General features: G+C 44.6%; 1 protein-coding gene across 2 annotated transcripts in view; it reads left to right on the forward strand.

Moving 5' to 3' along the window:
* Window positions 1–19,878: 19,878 nt before the first annotated feature.
* LOC106567887 (protein sprouty homolog 3) overlaps window positions 19,879–22,556 on the forward strand; it is an 18,598-nt gene continuing 15,920 nt past the window's right edge. For both annotated transcript variants that reach the window (XM_014137745.2, XM_014137744.2), the window contains exon 1: window positions 19,879–20,551. The gene's annotated coding sequence lies outside the window, so the exon portion shown is untranslated. The remainder of the gene's footprint in view (window positions 20,552–22,556) is intronic.

Raw genomic sequence — 22,556 nt, forward strand, 5'->3', positions numbered from 1 at the left:
CGTCACTTGTCTTTAATTTTTTTATGTGTTTTATTTTCTTTTTACCTATGAAACGCCAATAATAAGGCCTAGGGGCAACTGCTATATTATCCAGTAGGGTGCCACTGTCAGTGTGCAGTTACCTTCTCATGGCAGCAGAGGGGGCCAGTGGCTTACACTTGTGCCTCAGAGTGACGGAGTGGTATGGAGCAGCCCCTCTCTGCTCTGCTCTCAGTGAATGAGGTCATGATATCTCTGTAGGGCTTGGCTCAGGCAGACTGTCAACCATTTCACTGTCCCATTCACTGGACTCTCTGTCTGACGATGCACACATGCCCTGTGATCTATATATGCTTGGTAATGGTAGAAGGACACTAGGAACTAGTGTTTTAGTGGTTAGATATTGCAGTGCTATTAGTAGTATTAACAGTCAAATAAGTAAAATTATTAGTTGTGTTGTTAGTGTGTGAGAAACTTTTCTGACACATTTCTTGACTGAACCATTTCCATAGCCTGTTTTATGCATGCTTCATGAATTAGTGATGAGGCGTGGTGCTGGTCCCTGCTAGGTCCTCAACTGCTCTCTTCAGGAGAATGAGGTCAGGAGGGAAGCTACGGCTCCTAAAGGAAAATACTGTCTCATTCATAAAGTTAGGGATTATCTGGGCCTCTGCTATCTGACTGGCCTACCTACCTGGCCTCCTGATTGCCTGGCTAACCAGACTCCTTGCTCCGGCCAAACGGTACACCACGCCCAAGTCTGGATCTGAGTACATCGCAGACCCTTCACTGAATGCGAACACATTCGGCCATCTGATTGGTCCAGAAACCGATGGGTTGGACCAGAGCCAGAACACACGTGGGTAAAAAAAAATCATCATTGGTTTTGATACTCTGATTGTTTAGAGACAATCCAATTGCTTTACGACTTTGTTTTGTACGACACCCCTCGTACCCCTCATCACCACAAACGACTTCAATGATGGCAGTCTCAGACTAAAGTATGTAGCGAACGGCAGAACAGCGTTGTCAGACTAGCCTCTTGGTACCTGTACATATATCACATCCTAACAAGTTATGACACACACAAGCAAGCACCCACGCAGAGTTACACGTACGCACACTATTGTGTCTATATGATCACAATAGTGATTTGATTTTGATTAATGTTGGTGCCAAACTCCTTCCAGAACTTCTCATTGTACTGCTCCTCTGCAATCTTCTTTATCATGTCCAGGGTCTTACGCACTTAGTTTCCCCTCTTCCAATCCGTCTCTCTCTCGTTCTCCACATCTCTATCCTCTCTCCCTCACTTCCCACTGCATGGCCTGATGTAGCTCTGAGAGTTAGAGATGCATGGGCTAGTGTGTGTGAGGTTGAGCGTTGGATGGGTGAGGAGAGAGGGGGAGATGTGGGGGCTGGGGATAATGGGGAAGCATTGATTATGGCTGATAATTCAGGGCTTTGATGTGGATAATGCAGTCTCTCTCTTCCTGCACTGCCTGTGTACTCAAAGCCCCTGGGGGCCACAGAGGATATTGGGTTTACACACTCTCTCTCTCTTTCTCTCTCGCTCTCTCTGTGTTTGATAGAATGAAAAATAGAGCATGCACGCACATGTAGAGTGTGTGTAAGTGAGTGATTGTGTAAGTGTGTGTTTGTACAGTACTACCACACAACTGTTTCTGTATGTACAAATTCACAGGGGTTTTACCATGTCTGTCTGCCGGTGTTCCTTAACTTCCTCAATTCTGTTGTGTCTATATAAGTTTTAGTTTTCATTGTTTTTCACTGTCTCTTTCCATCCATAACCAAAACCGTACTCTCTCTCTCCTTCTATCCTAACACAAACCATACTCTCTCTCTCTTTCTAATCTGACTACGCACACTCACAGGGCCCTACACACTTACAGGGCCCTACCGACTCACACACACACACACACTCACTCCATCATCTGCTCACTCACACATAATATGCACATACATTTATACTGACTCACACACACACACACACACACACACACACACACACACACACACACACACACACACACACACACACACACACACACACACACACACACACACACACACACACACACACAAGCTGCTGCTACTCTGTTTATCTTATATCCTGTTGCCTAGTCACCTTACCCCTATACATATCTACCTTCATCACTCTAGTATCCCTGCATATTGTAAATATGGTATTGGAACTGACTCTGTATATAGTATGCTTACTTAGTGTATTCTTATTGTATTTTTATTGTATTCTTCATATTTCCTCTTATTTCTCATGTTTTTTTTCTTCTAGTATTACATTGTTATTGATTATTGCATTGTTGGGTTTAGAGTTTGCAAGAAAGGCATTTCACTGTACTTGTGCATGTGACATTAAAACTTGAAAAGGACTAGGAAATGTGTGAGTGGCAGCTCTCTCTCTGGCCTCTGTTGAACCCTCTTTCCCTGTTACCCCTGTATCCCATCTAACCAGGACCCCTGCAGTGGGTCATTGGCGCCTGCCCCTCCCTGCAGCACTCCACCAATCAGGCCTTTATGGTAAAGTGGCCAGACAGAAGCCATTCCTCAGTAAAAGGCACATGACAGGCACCTAAAGGACTCTCAGACCATGAGAAATAAGATTCTCTGGTCTGATGAAACCAAGATTGAACTCTTTGGCCTGAATGCCAAGCTGCACATCTGGAGGAAAAATGGCACCATTCCTGCGGTGAAGCATGGTGGTGGCAGCATCATGCAGTGGGGATGTTTTTCAGAGGCAGGGAATGGGAGACTAGTCAGGATCAAGGGAAAGATGAACAGAGCAAAGTAGAGAGAGATCCTTGATGAAAACCTGCTCCAGAGCGCTCAGGACCTCAGATTGGGGGTGAAGGTTCACCTTCCAACAGGACAACAACCCTAAGCACACAGCGAAGACAACGCAGGAGTGGCTTCTGGACAAGTCTCTGAATGTCCTTGAATGGCCCAGCCAGAGCCCAGACCTGAGCCCAATCGAACATCTCTGGAGAGACCTGAAAATAGCTGTGCAGCGACGCTCCCCATCCAACCTGACAGAGCTTGAGAGGATCTACAGAGAAAAATGTGAGAAACTCCCCAAAAACAGGTAAGCGTGTAGCGTCATACCCAAGAAGAATCGAGGCTGTAATCGCTGCCAAAGGTGCGTCAACAAAGGTCTGATTACTTATGTAAATGTGACATTTCAATTTTTTTATATATAATTTAGCAAAAATGTCTAAAAACCTGTTTTTGCTTTGTCATTATGGGGTATTGTGTGTAGATTGATGAGGGGGAAAAAACGATTTAATCCATTTTAGAATAAGGTTTGTAACGTAACAAAATGTGGAAAAAGTGAAGGGGTCTGAATACTTTCCGAATGCACTGTATATGCTTCAAATGCCAAACCACGCACACCCTCATCACCCCTCAAGCTCCTCTAACTCAACTCTTTGTCTCTCTAGTCTGTACCCCGCCCCTACCATATCACACACCCTCATCCGGCAAAGGCGCAGGTGTTGCTAACATTTACGATAGCAAATTTCAATTTACAAAACAAAAAACAATGACGTTTTCGTCTTTTGAGCTTCTAGTCATGAAATCTATGCAGCCTACTCACTCACTTTTTATAGCTACTGTTTACAGGCCTCCTGGGCCATATGCAGTGTTCCTCACTGAGTTCCCTGAATTCCTATCGGATCTTGTAGTCATAGCAGATAATATTCTAATTTTTGGTGACTTTAACATTCACATGGAAAAGTCCACAGACCCACTCCAAAAGGCTTTCGGAGCCATCATCGACTCAGTGGGTTTTGTCCAACATGTCTCTGGACCTACTCACTGCCACAGTCATACTCTGGACCTAGTTTTGTCCCATGGAATAAATGTTGTGGATCTTAATGTTTTTCCTCATAATCCTGGATTATCGGACCACCATTTTATTGTGTTTGCAATTGCAACAAATAATCTGCTCAGACCCCAACCAAGGAGCATTAAAAGTCGTGCTATAAATTCTCAGACAACCCAAAGATTCCTTGATGCCCTTCCAGACTCCCTCTGCCTACCCAAGGATGTCAGAGGACAAAAATCAGTTAACCACCTAACCGAGGAACTCAATTTAACCTTGCGCAATACCCTAGATGCAGTTGCACCCCTAAAAATTAAAAACATCTGTCATAAGAAACTAGCTCCCTGGTATACAGAAAATACACGAGCTCTGAAGCAAGCTTCCAGAAAATTGGAACGGAAATGGCGCCACACCAAACTGGAAGTCTTCCGACTAGCTTGGAAAGACAGTACCGTGCAGTATCGAAGAGCCCTCACTGCTGCTCGATCATCCTATTTTTCCAACTTAATTGAGGAAAATAAGAACAATCCGAAATTTCTTTTTGATACTGTCGCAAAGCTAACTAAAAAGCAGCATTCGCAAATGGAGGATGGCTTTCACTTCAGCAGAAATAAATGTATGAACTTCTTTGAGGAAAAGATCATGATCATTAGAAAGCAAATTACGGACTCCTCTTTAAATCTGGGTATTCCTCCAAAGCTCCATTGTCCTGAGTCTGCACAACTCTGCCAGGACCTAGGATCAAGGGAGATACTAAAATGTTTTAGTACTATATCTCTTGACACAATGATGAAAATAATCATGGCCTCCAAACCCTCAAGCTGCATACTGGACCCTATTCCAACTAAACTACTAAAAGAGCTGCTTCCTGTGCTTGGCCCTCCTATGTTGAACATAATAAACGTCTCTCTATCCCCCGGATGTGTACCAAGCTCACTAAAAGTGGCAGTAATAAAGCCTCTCTTGAAAAAGCCGAATCTTGACCCAGAAATTATAAAAAACTAATCGGCCTATATCGAGTCTTCCATTCCTCTCAAAAATTTTAGAAAAAGCTGTTGCACAGCAACTCACTGCCTTCCTGAAGACAAACAATGTATACGAAACGCTTCAGTCTGGTTTTAGACCCCATCATAGCACTGAGACTGCACTTGTGAAGGTGGTAAATGACCTTTTAATGACGTCAGACCGAGGCTCTGCATCTGTCCTCGTACTCCTAGATCTTAGTGCCGCTTTTGATACCATCGATCACCACATTATTTTTGGGAGAGATTAGAAACCCAAATTGGTCTACATGGACAGAGAGTTCTGCCTGGTTTAGATCTTTTCTGTACGGAAAGATATCAAGTTTTATCTCTGTGAATGGTTTGTCCTCCTGACAAATCAATTGTAAATTTCGGTGTTCCTCAAAAAAAATGATTAGAAAATTAATCCATGCTTTTATAGTTTGAATAGAAAAATGACGTTGTTACTCTACTTTCCGGCTACCCCGGATAAAGCACTAAATAAACTTCAGTTAGTGCTAAATACGGCTGCTAGAATCCTGACTATAACCCAAAAATTTGATCATATTACTCCAGTGCTAGCCTCCCTACACTGGCTTCCTGTTAAGGCAAGGGCTGATTTCAAGGTTTTACTGCTAACCTATAAAGCATTACATGGGCTTGCTCCTACCTATCTTTCCGATTTGGTCCTGCCGTACATACAGTGCCTTGCGAAAGTATTCGGCCCCCTTGAACTTTTCGACCTTTTGCCACATTTCAGGCTTCCAACATAAAGATATAAAACTGTAATTTTTTGTGAAGAATCAACAACAAGTGGGACACAATTAGGAAGTGGAACGAAATTTATTGGATATTTCAAACTTTTTTAACAAATAAAAAACTGAAAAATTGGGCGTGCAAAATTATTCAGCCCCTTTACTTTCAGTGCAGAAAACTCTCTCCAGAAGTTCAGTGAGGATCTCTGAATGATCCAATGTTGACCTAAATGACTAATGATGATAAATAGAATCCACCTGTGTGTAATCAAGTCTCCGTATAAATGCACCTGCTCTGTGATAGTCTCAGAGGTCCGTTTAAAGCGCAGAGAGCATCATGAAGAACAAGGAACACACCAGGCAGGTCCGAGATACTGTTGTGGAGAAGTTTAAAGCCGGATTTGGATACAAAAAGATTTCCCAAGCTGTAAACATCCCAAGGAGCACTGTGCAAGCGATAATATTGAAATGGAAGGAGTATCAGACCACTGCAAATCTACGAAGACCCGGCCGTCCCTCTAAACGTTCAGCTCATACAAGGAGAAGACTGATCAGAGATGCAGCCAAGAGGCCCATGATCACTCTGGATGAACTGCAGAGATCTACAGCTGAGGTGGGAGACTCTGTCCATACGACAACAATCAGTCGTATACTGCACAAATCTGGCCTTATGGAAGAGTGGCAAGAAGAAAGCCATTTCTTAAAGATATCCATAAAAAGTGTGGTTTAAAGTTTGCCACTAGCCACCTGGGAGACACACCAAACATGTGGAAGAAGGTGCTCTGGTCAGATGAAACCAAAATCAAACTTTTTGGCAACAATGCAAAACGTTATGTTTGGCGTAAAAGCAACACAGCTCATCACCCTGAACACACCATCCCCACTGTCAAACATGGTGGTGGCAGCATCATGGTTTGGGCCTGCTTTTCTTCAGCAGGGGCAGGGAAGATGGTTAAAATTTATGGGAAGATGGATGGAGCCAAATACAGGACCATTCTGGAAGAAAACCTGATGGAGTCTGCAAAAGACCTGAGACTGGGACGGAGATTTGTCTTCCAACAAGACAATGATCCAAAACATAAAGCAAAATCTACAATGGAATGGTTCACAAATAAACATATCCAGGTGTTAGAATGGCCAAGTCAAAGTCCAGACCTGAATCCAATCGAGAATCTGTGGAAAGAACTGAAAACTGCTGTTCACAAACGCTCTCCATCCAACCTCACTGAGCTCGAGCTGTTTTGCAAGGAGGAATGGGCAAAAATGTCAGTCTCTCGATGTGCAAAACTGATAGAGACATACCCCAAGTGACTTACAGCTGTAATCGCAGCAAAAGGTGGCGCTACAAAGTATTAACTTAAGGGGGCTGAATAATTTTGCACGGCCAATTTTTCAGTTTTTTATTTGTTAAAAAAGTTTGAAATATACAATAAATTTCGTTCCACTTCATGATTGTGTCCCACTTGTTGTTGATTCTTCACAAAAAATTACAGTTTTATATCTTTATGTTTGAAGCCTGAAATGTGGCAAAAGGTCGAAAAGTTCAAGGGGGCCGAATACTTTCGCAAGGCACTGTACCTACACGTACGCTATGGTCACAAGACGCAGGCCTCCTAATTGTCCCTAGAATTTCTAAGCAAACGGCTGGAGGTAGGGCTTTCTCCTATAGAGCTCAATTTTTATGGAATGGTCTGCCTACCCATGTGAGAGACGCAGACTCAGTCTCAACCTTTAAGTCTTTACTGAAGACTTATCTCTTCAGTAGGTCCTATGATTAAGTATAGTCTGGCCCAGGAGTGTGAAGGTGAACGGAAAGGCTGGAGCAACGAACCGCCCTTGCTGTCTCTGCCTTGCCGGTTCCCCTCTCTCCACTGGGATTCTCTGCCTCTAACCCTATTACAGGGGCTGAGTCACTGGCGTACTGGTGTTCTTCCATGCCGTCCATGGGAGGGGTGCGTCACTTGAGTGGGCTGAGTCACTGACGTGGTCTTCCTGTCTGGGTTGGCGCCCCCCCCCTTGGGTTGTGCCGTGGCGGAGATCTTTGTGGGCTATACTCGGCCTTGTCTTAGGACGGTAAGTTGGTGGTTGGAGACATCCCTCTAGTGGTCTGGGGGCTGTGCTTTGGCAAAGTGGGTGGGGTTATTTCCTGCTTGTTTGGCCCTGTCCGGGGGTTTCATCGGATGGGGCCACAGTGTCTCCTGATCCCTCCTGTCTCAGCCTCCAGTATTTATGCTGCAGTAGTTTATGTGTCGGGGGCTAGGGTCAGTCTGTGGAGTATTTCTCTTGTCTTATCCGGTGTCCTGTGTGAATTTAAATATGCTCTCTCTAATTCTCTCTTTCTCTCTTTCTCTCTTTCTTTCTTTCTCTCGGAGGACCTGAGCCCTAGGACCATGCCTCAGGACTACCTGGCATGATGACTCCTTGCTGTCCCCAGTCCACCTGGCCGTGCTGCTGCTCCAGTTTCAACTGTTCTGCCTGCGGCTATGGAACCCTGACCTGTTCACCGGACGTGCTTGTTGCACCCTCGACAACTACTATGATTATTATTATTTGACCATGCTGGTCATTTATGAACATTTTAACATCTTGACCATGTTCTGTTATAATATCCACCCGGCACAGCCAGAAGAGGACTGGCCACCCCTCATAGCCTGGTTCCTCTCTAGGTTTCTTCCTAGGTTTTTGGCCTTTCTAGGGAGTTTTTCCTAGGGAGTTTTTCCTAGCCACCGTGCTTCTTTCACATGCATTGCTTGCTGTTTGGGGTTTTAGGCTGGGTTTCTGTACAGCACTTTGAGATATCAGCTGATGTACGAAGGGCTATATAAATAAATTTGATTTGATTTGATTGGCCTTCAACCCTCACCACCTTCTGTGATCATTACCGCTACTCCCTAACCCCAGCCTCCCCTAGCCCCTACCATTCTGTGCCCATCACCGTCAGGTTTTTCTATTTGACCTTTTGACCTGGGAGAATGTCTTTGTTTGACAGCTGTCATGTCATGTCACTCTTTCTCATGTCTATTTCCCAGTCTCTTTTTCTCATTCTGTTTCCCTGTGTTAGGAAGAGCCCTCGCCCGTCCACTTTCTCTGTTTGCCTCTGTCAAGCAGAGCCCTCACCCCTCCGCTCTTTGTTTCCCTCTGTCAGGAAGAGCCCTCGTCCCTCCACTCTCTCTGTTTCCCTCTTTCCGGAAGAGACCTCGCCCCTCCACTTTCTCTGTTTCACTCTGTCAGGAAGAGCCCTCACCCTCCACTCTCTCTGTTCTCCTATGGAAGAGATGACTGCCCAGCAAACCGGGAACATTCCCAGAACCTTAGATAAGATTCCCATTAAGTTCTAGTTAGGGTTTTGTCTAGCATTAGAATGATAACATCCCCAAAACATTCAAATAATGATAGGATTTTTTGTTGTTGTTAAAATATATGAAATATCCTTGGAATGTTCTCCTAACATTCACTAAAATGTTGTGCACAATATCTGTAACAACCACCACAGAACATTCTCTAATAGTTCTTATTGTGTTATTACATTACCTGGAAATCTAATGTACCAGTAATATTTTCCCCCAAACCAAAATTGGTTCTGTGAAAATTCCCAGAGCATTCGTTAGGTTACAGAAAATGTTCTCATAACACAAAAACTGTCCAGACGTGCTGATGATTATGCAATGTTTGTGTAAAACATTCCCGTGATGTTGCAAGAACGTTCCCAGAAAACATTTTGTCTTGTCCCCGAATTTCCCTGGGTTAGTTACAGTTGAAGTCGGAAGTTTACATACACCTTAGCCAAATACATTTCAACTCAGTTTTTCACAATTCCTGACATTTAATCCTAGTACAAATTCCTGTCTTAGGGCAGTTAGGATCACCACTTTATTTTAAGAATGTGAAATGTCGGAATAATAGTAGAGAGAATGATTTATTTCAGCTTTTATTTCTTTCATCACATTCCCAGTGGGTCAGAAGTTTACATACACTCAATTAGTATTTGGTAGCATTACCTTTAAATTGTTTAATTTGAGTCAAACGTTTCGTGTAGCCTTCCACAAGCTTCCCACAATAAGTTGGGTGAATTTTGGCCTATTCCTTCTGACAGAGCTGGTGTAACTGAGTCAGGTTGTAGGCCTCCTTGCTCGCACACGCTTTTTCAGTTCTGCCCACAAATGTTCTATGGGCTTGAGGTCAGGGCTTTGTGATGGCCACTCCAATACCTTGACTTTGTTGTCCTTAAGCCATTTTGCCACAACTTTGGAAGTATGCTTGGGGTCATTGTCCACTTGGAAGAACCATTTGCGACCAAGCTTTAACTTCCTGACTGATGTCTTGAGATGTTGCTTCAATATATCCACCAAATTTTCCTACCTCATGATGCCATTTATTTTGTGAAGTGCAATAGTCCCTCCTGCAGCAAAGCACCCCCGTGCTTCACTGTTGGGATGGTGTTCTTTGGCTTGCAAGCCTCTCCCTTTTTCCTCTGAACATAACGATGGTCATTATGGCCAAACAGCTCTATTTTTGTTTCATCAGACCAGAAGACATTTCTCCAAAAAGTACGATCTTTGTCCCCATGTGCAGTTGCAAACCCTAGTCTGGCTTTTTTATGGCGGTTTTGGAGCAGTGGCTTCTTCCTTGCTGAGCGGCCTTTCAGGTTATGTCGATATAGGACTTGTTTTACTGTGGATATAGATACTTTTGTACCTGTTTCCTCCAGCATCTTCACAAGGTCCTTTGCTGTTGTTCTGGGATTGATTTGCACTTTTCGCACCAAAGTACGTTCATCTCTAGGAGACAGAACACGACTCCTTCCTGAGCGGTATGACGGCTGCGTGGTCCCATGGTGTTTATACTTGCGTACTATTGTTTGTACAGATGAACGTGGTAACTTCAGGCATTTTGGAAATTGCTGCCAAGGATGAACCAGACTTGTGGAGGTCTACAATTTTTTTCTGAGGTCTCGGCTAATTTCTTTTGATTTTCCAATGATGTCAAGCAAAGAGGCACTGAGTTTGAAGGTAGGACTTGAAATACATCCACAGGTACACCTCCAATTGACTCAAATGATGTCATTTAGCCTATCATAAGCTTCTAAAGCCAGGACATCATTTTCTGGATTTTCCCAAGCTGTTTAAAGGCACAGTCAACTTAGTGTATGTAAACTTCTGACCCACTGGAATTGTGATACAGTGAATTATACGTGAAAGAATCTGTCTGTAAACAATTGTTTGAAAAATTACTTGTCATGCACAAAGTAAATGTCCTAACCGATTTTCCAAAACTATAGTTTGTTAACAAGAAATTTGTGGAGTGGTTGAAAAACGAGTTTTAATGACTCCAACTTAAGTGTATGGAAACTTCCGACCTCAATTGTATGTCTAAGAAGACTAAAAAGAAAGCATGGAATTCTTGATTGTCCATACTGCCATGGCTATATACTGAAAAAAAGAAGATCTGAGAGAGCTTCCGTGGTGGTGCAGAGGATTAAAGACCTGGTTTGGGAACCAAAAATCCTAGGTTCAAACCCCGCAGGTGTAGATAGTCAAGATATAGTATGAAGTGTAAAAAATATGGTTGTGATTGAATTATTAAATGCTGTTCAAATGTCCTATGAATTAAATGAAAATGCCATGTGTCTCTCCACCTTCAAATGAGAATTGACATTAATTCTGGAAAGAAACATAATGGGGGTGTATTCCAATCAGTTATCTTATGATTTAAGGAGCTACATTTTTGCATGCTGAGAATGTTGTGGTGGTATTAGGTCAAACTTAGATATACAGTTGTCTAACTGTTCTTGAAATGTTCTGAGGACCTCCAATACAAGGTAAAATGAATATTGCGTGAACATCAATTTAATATTTTGTTAAACCTAAAACAAATATGCTATGAACTTCATGAAAACAGACTTATTTGGAAATTGTGGAACATTGTGGGAATGTTATGTGCAACCTATGTGAATATCGCAAGAATTGTAACGAGTGTCATATAGAGACAACCAAGTGGGAACCAAGTGGGAAAAGGCTGCCTAAGTATGGCTTCCAATCAGAGACAACGATAGACAGCTGCCTCTGATTGGAAACCATACCCGGCCAAAACATAGAAACACAAACATAGAATGCCCACCCCTATCACACCCTGACCTAACTAAACAGAGAAAAAACAGCTCTCTTAGGTCAGGGCATGACAGTAACCCCCCCCAAAGGTGCGGACTCCCGGCCGCAAACCTGAATCTATAGGGGAGGGTCCGGGTGTGCATCTGTACTTGGCAACGGCTTTGGTTCAGGGCATAGCACCCCCACCGCCCGCTGATCCCCCCGCTTCTGTGTGTCCGGAGGAACCAGACCATGGATCATCACCGGAGGCTTTGAAATGCCAACCGCCGCTGAAGACTCTGAGCTGCAGACCGCCGCTGAAGACTCTGAGCTGAAGATTCTGGGCTGCAGACCGCCGCTGAAGACTCTGGGCTGCGGACCGTCGCCGGAGGCTCCGGACTGGGGAGCGTCGCAGGAGGCTCCGGACTGGGGAGCGTCGCCGGAGACTCCGTACTGGGGAGCGTCGCCGGAGGCTCCGCACTGGGGAGCGTCGTTGTAGGTTCCGGACTAGGGACCGTTGCTGCAGGCTCCATGCCATGGATCATCAATACAGGTTCCGCGCCATGGATCATCACTGGAGTCTTCGTGCCATGGATCATCTCTACAGGCTCCGGGCCATGGATTATCCCTACAGGCTCCGGACAATGGATAATCCCTACAGGCTTCTTGCCATTGATTATCCCTACAGGCTCCGGTCCATGAATTACCTCTGGAGGCTTCATGCCATGGAACATCCCTACAGGCTCCGGGCCATGGATCATCACTGGAGGTTTCATGCCATGGATCATCTCTACAGGCTTTGGATCATAGATTATCACTGGAGGCTTTTCTCGTGGAGCTGGAACAGGTCCCACCGGACTGGAGAGATGCACTGAGGACCGGGTGCGCAGAACTGGCACGGGGTATACTGGACTGTGGAGGCACACTGGAGGGAGAGTGCGAGGAGCAGGCACCGGACGTACTGGGCTATGGAGGCGCACTGGACGGAGAGTGCGAGGAGCAGGCACCGGACGTACTGGGCTATGGAGGCGCACTGGAGGGAGAGTGCGAGGAACAGACACATGCTCCCCACGATAAACACGGGGAGTTGGCTCAGGTCTCATCCCTGGCCCAGCCAAACTACCCGTGTGCCCCCCCCCGCCTCTCGTTCTTCCCCGGTAGGCTACGATACCTGTCCATAACCTGGCCCCAAGTCCAGTTTCTCCTTTCAATCCACTCCTCCATCGACCAGGTATCCATCTCTTCCCGGGCACGCCGCTTGATCCAATCGTGGTGGGTAGTTCTGTAACGGGCGTCGTATAGAGGGGACCAAGGCGCAGCGTGTTGAGTGCTCATATTGTATTTTTATGAAATCGTACACTTAGACAAATAAACAAAACGACAGCCATCAGTTCTGTCAGGTTACATTTTTGTTTAATTTCTGTGCTGGCCCCCAGAAACACAACCATGCTCTACCAACTGAGCTACAGGGAAGGCTAGGTTACACAAACGAAACAGAAAACAACTACCCACGAAAACCAAGTGGGAAAAGGCTGCCTAAGTATGGCTTCCAATCAGAGACAACGATAGACAGCTGCCTCTGATTGGAAACCATACCCGGCCAAAACATAGAAACAGAAACATAGAATGCCCACCCCCTATCACACCCTGACCTAACTAAACAGAGAAAAAACAGCTCTCTTAGGTCAGGGCGTGACAAGAATATTCTTGCAACATCCCAAATAATCCCCATAGCTTAATTAAATGTTCTGGGAACCTTTAAAGAACAGACCAGGTGTTCTGTCAAAAATCTTACAGCATTATAGGAATGTCCTGTGCAACCTTCCTTAAACATTGCATGAATGTCATCACAACTGAGCATATTTTGTGTTTTGGGAACCTATCTCTTGCAATGTATCCACACTGTTCCCACAATATAATTAAATGTTCTAGGAACCTTTAAAGAACTCAGAAAGGCTGTTCTGTCAACAGTCTTGCAATATCAGAGGAATGTTCTGTGCACCCAGATACAAGCATTATCCGAATGCCAGCACAACTGGACTGTTTTAGTGTTTTTTGAACCTATCTCAAATCATCTCCCCCCAATGTCCCCACACCCTGAAGAAACATACTGGGAACCTTTTAAAGAACAGACAAAATGTGTTCTGGTTAATGATTTTTGCACCTAAAAGACACATTGTAGAATGGACAGTTTTGTGTTTTGGAAAAATATATTTTGTGATTTCCACACAATGTTCCCACCAGACCAGAATGTTTTATACAAACATTCTAGAATCATCAGCATGACTGGACAGTTTTTGTGTTATGCGAACATTTTCTGTGACCTAACGAATGTGGTGGGAACTTTCACAGAACCAATTTTGGTTTGCTGGGTAGGCTCATCTTTCCTCCATCTGATGTAATTATGGACTGTCTGTCTCCTCTTTATCTCTCTAAACTCCCCCTGTCTTTATCTCTCTCTCTCTCTCTCTCTCTCAGGTTCACTTCCTCTCTCCATCTCTTTAAAACAGTCACTTTTAACCTCTCATCTTTTCCATCTCTCTTCTCACTCTTCCATCTGTCTTTCTTTTTTTATTTCTCTCTTTCTCAGTCCACTTTTTGGCTCGCGTGCCCTAGCTGCTGATGCACTCCTGGCCATTAATAAAAGTTTTATACCTAGTCAGTCAGGAAATGCATCTGAGCCCCAGCGGCTGCCTGCAGCCTCTCAGACCGACAGGAAATGGGAGTTTGGCTGGTGGCCAGCCCTGCTATTTCAGGGGGCGGCCGGAGCCAATCAACAAGCCCTGGTCAGTTAATGGAACACGGATACTTTGGCGAAATATCAGGAACAATTATGGAGGCGCGGAGGAGGGGGTAGAAGAGAGGAGGGGGGAACGATTGCCTCAGACATAGGACTAGGGAGGGGGAGTAGGGATGAAGATGGAGAGGGGTGGGGGGAGCTAAAGGGGGTGATGATGGGGAGAGGGAGAGGGGATGGGGCTAGGGAGGGGTAGGGTGTATTGCTTCATCGGCACAGGGCTGAACAGAGACTATAGCCAGGGATTGGAGGGACACGTGGAGAGGTGGGAGTAGGGAAGGTCGGCATTAAATCAGATTAGATACAGATGGCTGTGTTTATGAATCTCAGTGTTGTACAGAATGAGGGGATGAGGAGGGAATGAAGGGAGCTTGACTGTGGCTGCATTTCATTCTAGAAAGTTTCTCCTTTCCACTATGCCTGCATTCACTTCCCATGAAGAAAGAGTAATGAGGGGGAGGGAATGAGGACAGAGGGGAGGGAGCAAATGTCTGGAATGAAACACAGCCAGAGTGGGTTCTATAGTGTAACTGAATGAAACACAGCCAGAGTGGGTTCTATAGTATAACTGAATGAAACACAGCCAGAGTGGGTTCTATAGTATAACTGAATGAAACACAGCCAGAGTGGGTTCTATAGTATAACTGAATGAAACACAGCCAGAGTGGGTTCTATAGTATAACTGAATAAAACACAGCCAGAGTGAGTTCTATCGTACAACTGAATGAGACACAGCCAGAGTGGGTTCTATAGTATAACTGAATGAAACAGCCAGAGTGGGTTCTATAGTATAACTGAATAAAACACAGCCAGAGTGGGTTCTATAGTATAACTGAACGTAACACAGCCAGAGTGGGTTCTATCGTATAACTGAATGAAACACAGCCAGAGTGGGTTCTATAGTATAACTGAATAAAACACAGCCAGAGTGGGTTCTATAGTATAACTGAATGAAACACAGCCAGAGTGGGTTCTATAGTATAACTGAATGAAACACAGCCAGAGTGGGTTCTATAGTATAACTGAACGTAACACAGCCAGAGTGGGTTCTATAGTATAACTGAATGAAACACAGCCAGAGTGGGTTCTATAGTATAACTGAATGAAACACAGCCAGAGTGGGTTCTATAGTATAACTGAATGAAACACAGCTAGAGTGGGTTCTATAGTATAACTGAATGAAACACAGCCAGAGTGGGTTCTATAGTATAACTGAACGTAACACAGCCAGAGTGGGTTCTATAGTATAACTGAATGTAACACAGCCAGAGTGGGTTCTATATTATAACTGAATAAAACACAGCCAGAGTGGGTTCTATCGTATAACTGAACGTAACATAGCCAGAGTGGGTTCTATAGTATAACTGAACGTAACATAGCCAGAGTGGGTTCTGCAGTATTTTGAAGAAAAATGTCATGTTTGTGCTTTTCTAATAACCAATTTGACTGTGTTCATGCAAGTGACTGACTGATCGTGCCTGGGAGGAATCCTCACTATCAGTATCTGCAATTTGGCAGTACGCACAGAACATTGTTTTGAGAATGGAAAGGGATATCTCAGTTTCAAGGTCTCAGCTTGGAGAGAAGAAGCCTTGTGAGGTATTGGTCTGTCACAAGCAGGAACCAACGTTAATGATGAATTAATTTGGAATAATGAATAAGCTAAATCATTCAAATATAACTTGTCTGTCTAAGCAGTATAAATGAGAACTAACGGGACTGCCCTGGCAGAGCTCACTTCAGACCGGTACTTTAAGCATCTACATTTGACTGAGACCTCTCAAGCTTGCTGTTAACAAAGAATGATTAATTTAATATTAACTTTGAGTGTCCCTGTGTAGAATTTCCACAACAGTTTAACTGAATGTAACACAGCCAGAGTGGGTTCTATATTATAACTGAATGTAACACAGCCAGAGTGGGTTCTATAGTATAACTGAATGTAACACAGCCAGAGTGGGTTCTATAGTATAACTGAATGTAACACAGCCAGAGTGTGTTCTATATTATAACTGAATGTAGTATAGGCAGAGTGGGTTCAATAGTATAACTGAATGTAACACAGCCAGAGTGGGTTCTATACTGTAACTGAATGTAACACAGCCAGAGTGGGTTCTATAGTATAACTGAATGTTGTGTAGGCAGAGTGGGTTCTATAGTATAACTGAATGTAGCATAGGCAGAGTAGGTTCTATAGTATAATTGAATGTAACACAGCCAGAGTGGGTTCTATAGTATAATTTAATTGAACATAGCCAGAGTGGTTGTCCCGACATTTAGTTAGGTCTATACAGTAGCGGTGAGAGTTGCGAAATACTGCAATCCTACTGCTACACTCTGGGTTTATGGAGCGCTCACAGCTGGAGTGTTTTGTGTGTTGGATTGCATTGGATTGTATGTGTGTGCCTGCATTTGTGTGTGTGTCATTGCTGGATTGCAGTGTGGTGTGGTTGTGCATGTGTGTGTGTGTGTCAGTGCTGGACTGCATTGTGTTGTGTAACCTGATCCTGAGCGCCAGGCGGGCTGAACTGACCTCCAGCTCTGGGGTTCTGCAACAGAGTGTTCACAGTGTATGCCTGTGGAACTGTGACAGTGGGATACAAACACACAGTGTGCAGAATGCCGGCAGAAATGAATGACTTTGTCAGCTGTGTGTCGGTCGTTAACCAGGCCGTTTTACATTGATCCTGTCCTGTCCCAAAACTACATCCTTACATCCCTACATTCAGTCCTCTATACATCCTCCATCCCTTCAGTCCTGCCCTGGTTCAGAACAGAGGTAATCACCCTAGACTCCTCTCTACCACTTTCTGGGCCTATAGTCTTACTAGCACTGATCGACAGTGCCCTCCCAGGAAATAAAAAAACACAGGAAATACGTGGATGACGTGAATCTGGATCAGACGTAGACACCTCAACTACCCTGTACCCTCCAACAGACCCTAAATGGTCTTGACATCTGGGTAGAGGACCACAGAATGAAACTAAACCCATAGAAATGAAAAGTTCTGCATGTCACCCACAGTAAGCGTCCACCCAACCTACTGACACTCTCCATTGACCAGAACACCCTTGAAGTCTGTGACATAGTAAGAATCCTGGTCGTCACCATCCAGAATAATTTACAATGGGACACTCAAGTGGACCACATGCTGAGCTCTGCCAACAGGAATCTGTTCGTTCAGCGGCGTCTGAAGAAATGTGGTGTCCTAGACCCAGAACTGGTTTCCATCTACAAAGGTGTCCCGTACTTCAATGTGCAGCCCCGGTCTGGCGCAGTTCTCTGACCAAAAACCAGGCTAAAAGGCTGGAACGCACACAGAAACAGGCCTGTAAGATCATCCTTGGCCAGAGGTACTCCGGCTACCCAGAGGTACTCCGGCTACCCAGAGGTACTCCGGCTACCCAGAGGTACTCCGGCTACCCAGAGGTACTCCGGCTACCCAGAGGTACTCCGGCTACCCAGAGGTACTCAGGGGTAAATCGGAAACTAAATCCAAACTAAATCCCTTTGTATGACGATCTGAGACATGTTCTTTTTGTAAAATGTTGGTGATAACCCTGAAGTATTCTGGTTACGGGACGAGCAGAGGCTTGAATTCTGTTTCAGATGGGACGTGTTTGAGATTGCTCAGTTTGTTCATAATGCCTGGAGAAAAATGTGAAATGTACTGTTTATGAAGTGTGGCTAGATGGTAGCTGTACTTGCCATGGTTATTGTATGTGTGTAATTTGTACAATTGTATTTTGTAGTGTCTTGTAAGCCCATGTGGGCTGAACACCAATACCTTATTTGAGCAGGCTTCTAAACAAAAACGGATTTTCAATTTTCGCTTAGAGATTTTTTGCACTTTACATTTGTTGTATTTATTTAACATTTATGGTTTTTATTGTAACAGAAAAGTAATTCAGTGTTTTTAATGACAACTGTTTGTCATTATAAAACTTGTATTAATGCTGAAAGACCAATAAACTAATAAACGACCCTTGAATCCTTCTCTCCCTCCTCTCAGGTGTTTCCCCCAGCAGGAAGCAGTGCTGTTTGTTCCTGGACAGTGTCCGTTTACCATTTAGATGACTGTGTAGGGATGTATACAGTATATGCATAATGTCTATATGGCAGAAAATAGTCAGCCACAGAGATCTTGCAGAGAACCTGCTGAGTAAGACCGGGGCTGGTGGAACGGAAGAGTCCGAAATATACATTTGACTGCAAAAATATACATCATCAATATTGACGTTGACAGCTTTCAATATTACCCAGAGTGCTGCTGACAAGGCTTTCCAGGATGAGACCGGAAATAAGGAAGTTAACGAAATAAGTAAACACTGAAAAATAGAGCTAATGTTTTTGACTTGAAAATGGGTAACACTTTATTTGGATAGTCCATCTGTAGATGCTCTATCGACTATCTGTTAAACCCTTATCCTAACCCTAAACTTAATTCTAACCATTTCCCTATTCTTAACCCTTACCTAACCCTTATTCTAAACCTAACCCTAAACATAAACTTAGCAAATAGTTGCTTATCAACATATAGTTTGTTGATAGAATGACCATTTGTAGAGCATCTACAGATGTACTATCTGGACTATCCAAATAAAGTGTGACCTGAAAAGGTTTTGAAAGAGGCTCTCAGAGCTGTGTCTGTAGGTGAGAGGACACACAGAGTGGCACAGAATCAGTGACTTGTCTTGTATAAAGGTTGAGTGGCAGCTTTGTACAGGGGTGTTTGACCTGTGTGTGTTGTAAGGGCTTTTGATAGTTCATGTGGCTCCCCCACAACACTCTAAACATCTCTCTCTCCCTTTCTCGCCCTCACTCTCTTTCTCTCTCTCTACACTGTGATACTGTCAGCCTCGTGAGGCTTTTTATGACTTAACCCCTGCATTCCCCTCCTCTATTCTCTTCTTTTTCCCTCTCTTGGTCTTCCTCTCCCTTGCTCATCCCTTGCCCATCACATGCTCTTTCACCTCCCCTCCCCTCCCTCTCCCTTTTTCTCCCTCTCTCCCTCACTCCCTCTGTCTTTTCTCTCCCTCCTTTTTTCTCTTTCTTGCGCTCATTCTCCCCTTTTCTTCCCTTCTCTCTTTTCTATCTGTCTTTCTCTCCCCCTCTCCTTCCCTCTCTCTCCCTCTATCAAGGCTCTGCTCATAGACTCATATGGAACAGTGCCTGAGGGAGAGCAAATGAGAGATTCAGCCTGATGATGCCACTTAGCTATTAACTATCTGCAGCAAACATGTAACCCCCATCCTGAACAGAACCCTCCCCTGCCTCCCTCTACCATTCATGTCCAGCCCCCTCCTGCTCTCTTTCTCTCTGTTTCCCATCCTCCCTCCCTCCCTCCCTCCCTCCCTCCCTCCATCTCTCCCCCTCTTTCTGTGTCTGTGTCTCTCACGCTCTCCCTCACACACACACTCTCGGCTTGCAGAGAATGAGAGGATAAACGTACAGACAGGAAGGACTGACCCAAGAGCGTTAGAGAGAGAGATAGCGAGAGAGAGCCAGAGCGAGGGAGAGAGGGACGATCCAGCACCCAGTCGTTACGCTTCCAGGGATAGCAGAGAGAGAGACTACAGAGCCATACTACTACAATATCCCTGTGTCCTGTAATTTTGGAACTTTTTCACTTTAATTTAACTTTTTTTCACAACCTTCTTTTTTTAATATAACAATAATTGTTTTCATTCTGAAGCAGAGGACCTGGCTGTTACTTCTTCTTGTGTTCTCTGGGATCTTTCTAATGCTACTCTGCCCTCTGGTCTCCAGTGATCAGCACACTGTGGACCAGGGACCTCTCTGCCCCTGACAAGGCATCGTGGAGAGGCTGCTTGGCTGCTTGTCGTCAGGTCTGGGTTGTTGCTGCTTCTTCTTTGCAGGGAATGACCCTAGGAGTTGTGGGATTGGTTGCACTACAGGGACGCTCCTGAAAAGCCTACGGAGGGGACTCAAGGTGAAGGAAGGGAAGGGAAGGAAGGCGCTGTGGCCCCACAGAACTGAGAGAACTGCTCCCCCCCTCCCCAACCCCAAGACGCTCCATCCCATTGCAGCATGGATCTCCCCCCATTCAGAGGTAGGTACAAACAGCCCCCCCCCGTACCAACCCATCTCTATTTTATGAGGAAAAACACTAAAAGTGGATATCCAAAGAGCTTTACACTTTTACTAGACTCTCACATGTATTCTTTATATTCAACTTAACCGTGTGTAGAAGTGGTCTGCTTTCAGTAGGTCCTTCTCTGGCCTTACTGTTTAAAGCTTTATGCCGCTGGGATAGTTGTGTGGTGTGTCTACCTGGGAGAGTGTGGTGTGGTATGGTGTGTAGCTGGTTTGATGTGGTATGGTGTGTAACTGGTTTGGTGTGGTTATGGTATGGTGTGTAACTGGTTTGATGTGGTGTGTTGTGGTATGGTGTGTAGCTGGTTTGATGTGGTGTGGTGTGGTATGGTGTGTAGCTGGTTTGATGTGGTATGATGTGTAACTGGTTTGATGTGGTATGGTGTGTAACTGGTTTGATGTGGTATGGTATGTAACTGGTTTGATGTGGTGGGGTGGGGTATGGTGTGTAACTGGTTTGATGTGGTGTGGTGTGTAACTGGTTTGGTGTGGTATGGTGTGTAACTGGTTTGGTGTGGTATGGTGTGTAGCTGGTTTGATGTGGTATGGTGTGTAACTGGTTTGGTGTGGTGTGGTATGGTGTGTAGCTGGTTTGATGTGGTATGGTGTGTAACTGGTTTGGTGTGGTGTGGTGTGGTATGGTGTGTAACTGGTTTGATGTTGTGTGGTGTGGTGTGGTATGGTGTGTAGCTGGTTTGATGTGGTGTGGTGTGGTATGGTGTGTAGCTGGTTTGATGTGGTATGGTGTGTAACTGGTTTGGTGTGGTATGGTGTGTAGCTGGTTTGATGTGGTGTGGTGTGGTGTGGTGTGTAGCTGGTTTGATGTGGTATGGTGTGTAACTGGTTTGATGTGGTATGGTGTGTAACTGGTTTGATGTGGTATGGTGTGTAACTGGTTTGATGTGGTGTGGTCTGGTATGGTGTGTAGCTGGTTTGATGTGGTATGGTGTGTAACTGGTTTGGTGTGGTGTGGTATGTGTACTGTAACTGGGATAGTTTGGTGTGGTGAGTCTAACTGGGGAGAGGTGTGGTATTGTTTGGTATGGTGTATAACCGGTTTGCATAACTGGAAGAGTGGTGTGATGTTATGTGGTATGTTGTGATGTGTGTACTGTAACTGGGATAGTTTTGTGTGGTAAGAGTAACTGATATGGTATGGTGTGAGTAAATGGTTTGGTGTGGTGTGAGTAAATGGTTTGGTGTGGTGTGAGTAAATGGTTTGGTGTGGTGTGAGTAACAGGTTTGGTGCGGTGTGAGTAACAGGTTTGGTGCGGTGTGAGTAAATGGTTTGGTGCGGTGTGAGTAAATGGTTTGGTGCGGTGTGAGTAAATGGTTTGGTGCGGTGTGAGTAACAGGTTTGGTGCGGTGTGAGTAAATGGTTTGGTGTGGTGTGAGTAAATGGTTTGGTGTGGTGTGAATAAATGGTTTGGTGTGGTGTGAGTAAATGGTTTGGTGTGGTGTGAGTAAATGGTTTGGTGTGGTGTGAGTAAATGGTTTGGTATGGTGTAAGTAAATGGTTTGGTGTGGTGTGAGTAAATGGTTTGGTGTGGTGTGAGTAAATGGTTTGGTGTGGTGTGAGTAAATGGTTTGGTATGGTGTAAGTAAATGGTTTGGTGCAGTGTGAGTAACAGGTTTGGTGCGGTGTGAGTAAATGGTTTGGTGTGGTGTGAGTAAATGGTTTGGTGTGGTGTGAGTAAATGGTTTGGTGCGGTGTGAGTAACGGGTTTGGTGTGGTGTGAGTAAATGGTTTGGTATGGTGTGAGTAAATGGTTTGGTGTGGTGTGAGTAAATGGTTTGGTGTGGTGTGAGTAAATGGTTTGGTGCGGTGTGAGTAACGGGTTTGGTGTGGTGTGAGTAAATGGTTTGGTGCGGTGTGAGTAAATGGTTTGGTGCGGTGTGAGTAAATGGTTTGGTGTGGTGTGAGTAAATGGTTTGGTGCGGTGTGAGTAAATGGTTTGGTG

The sequence above is a fragment of the Salmo salar genome, chromosome ssa13 (assembly GCF_905237065.1).
Source record: "Salmo salar chromosome ssa13, Ssal_v3.1, whole genome shotgun sequence".
NCBI classification, from domain to species: Eukaryota; Metazoa; Chordata; class Actinopteri; order Salmoniformes; family Salmonidae; genus Salmo; species Salmo salar.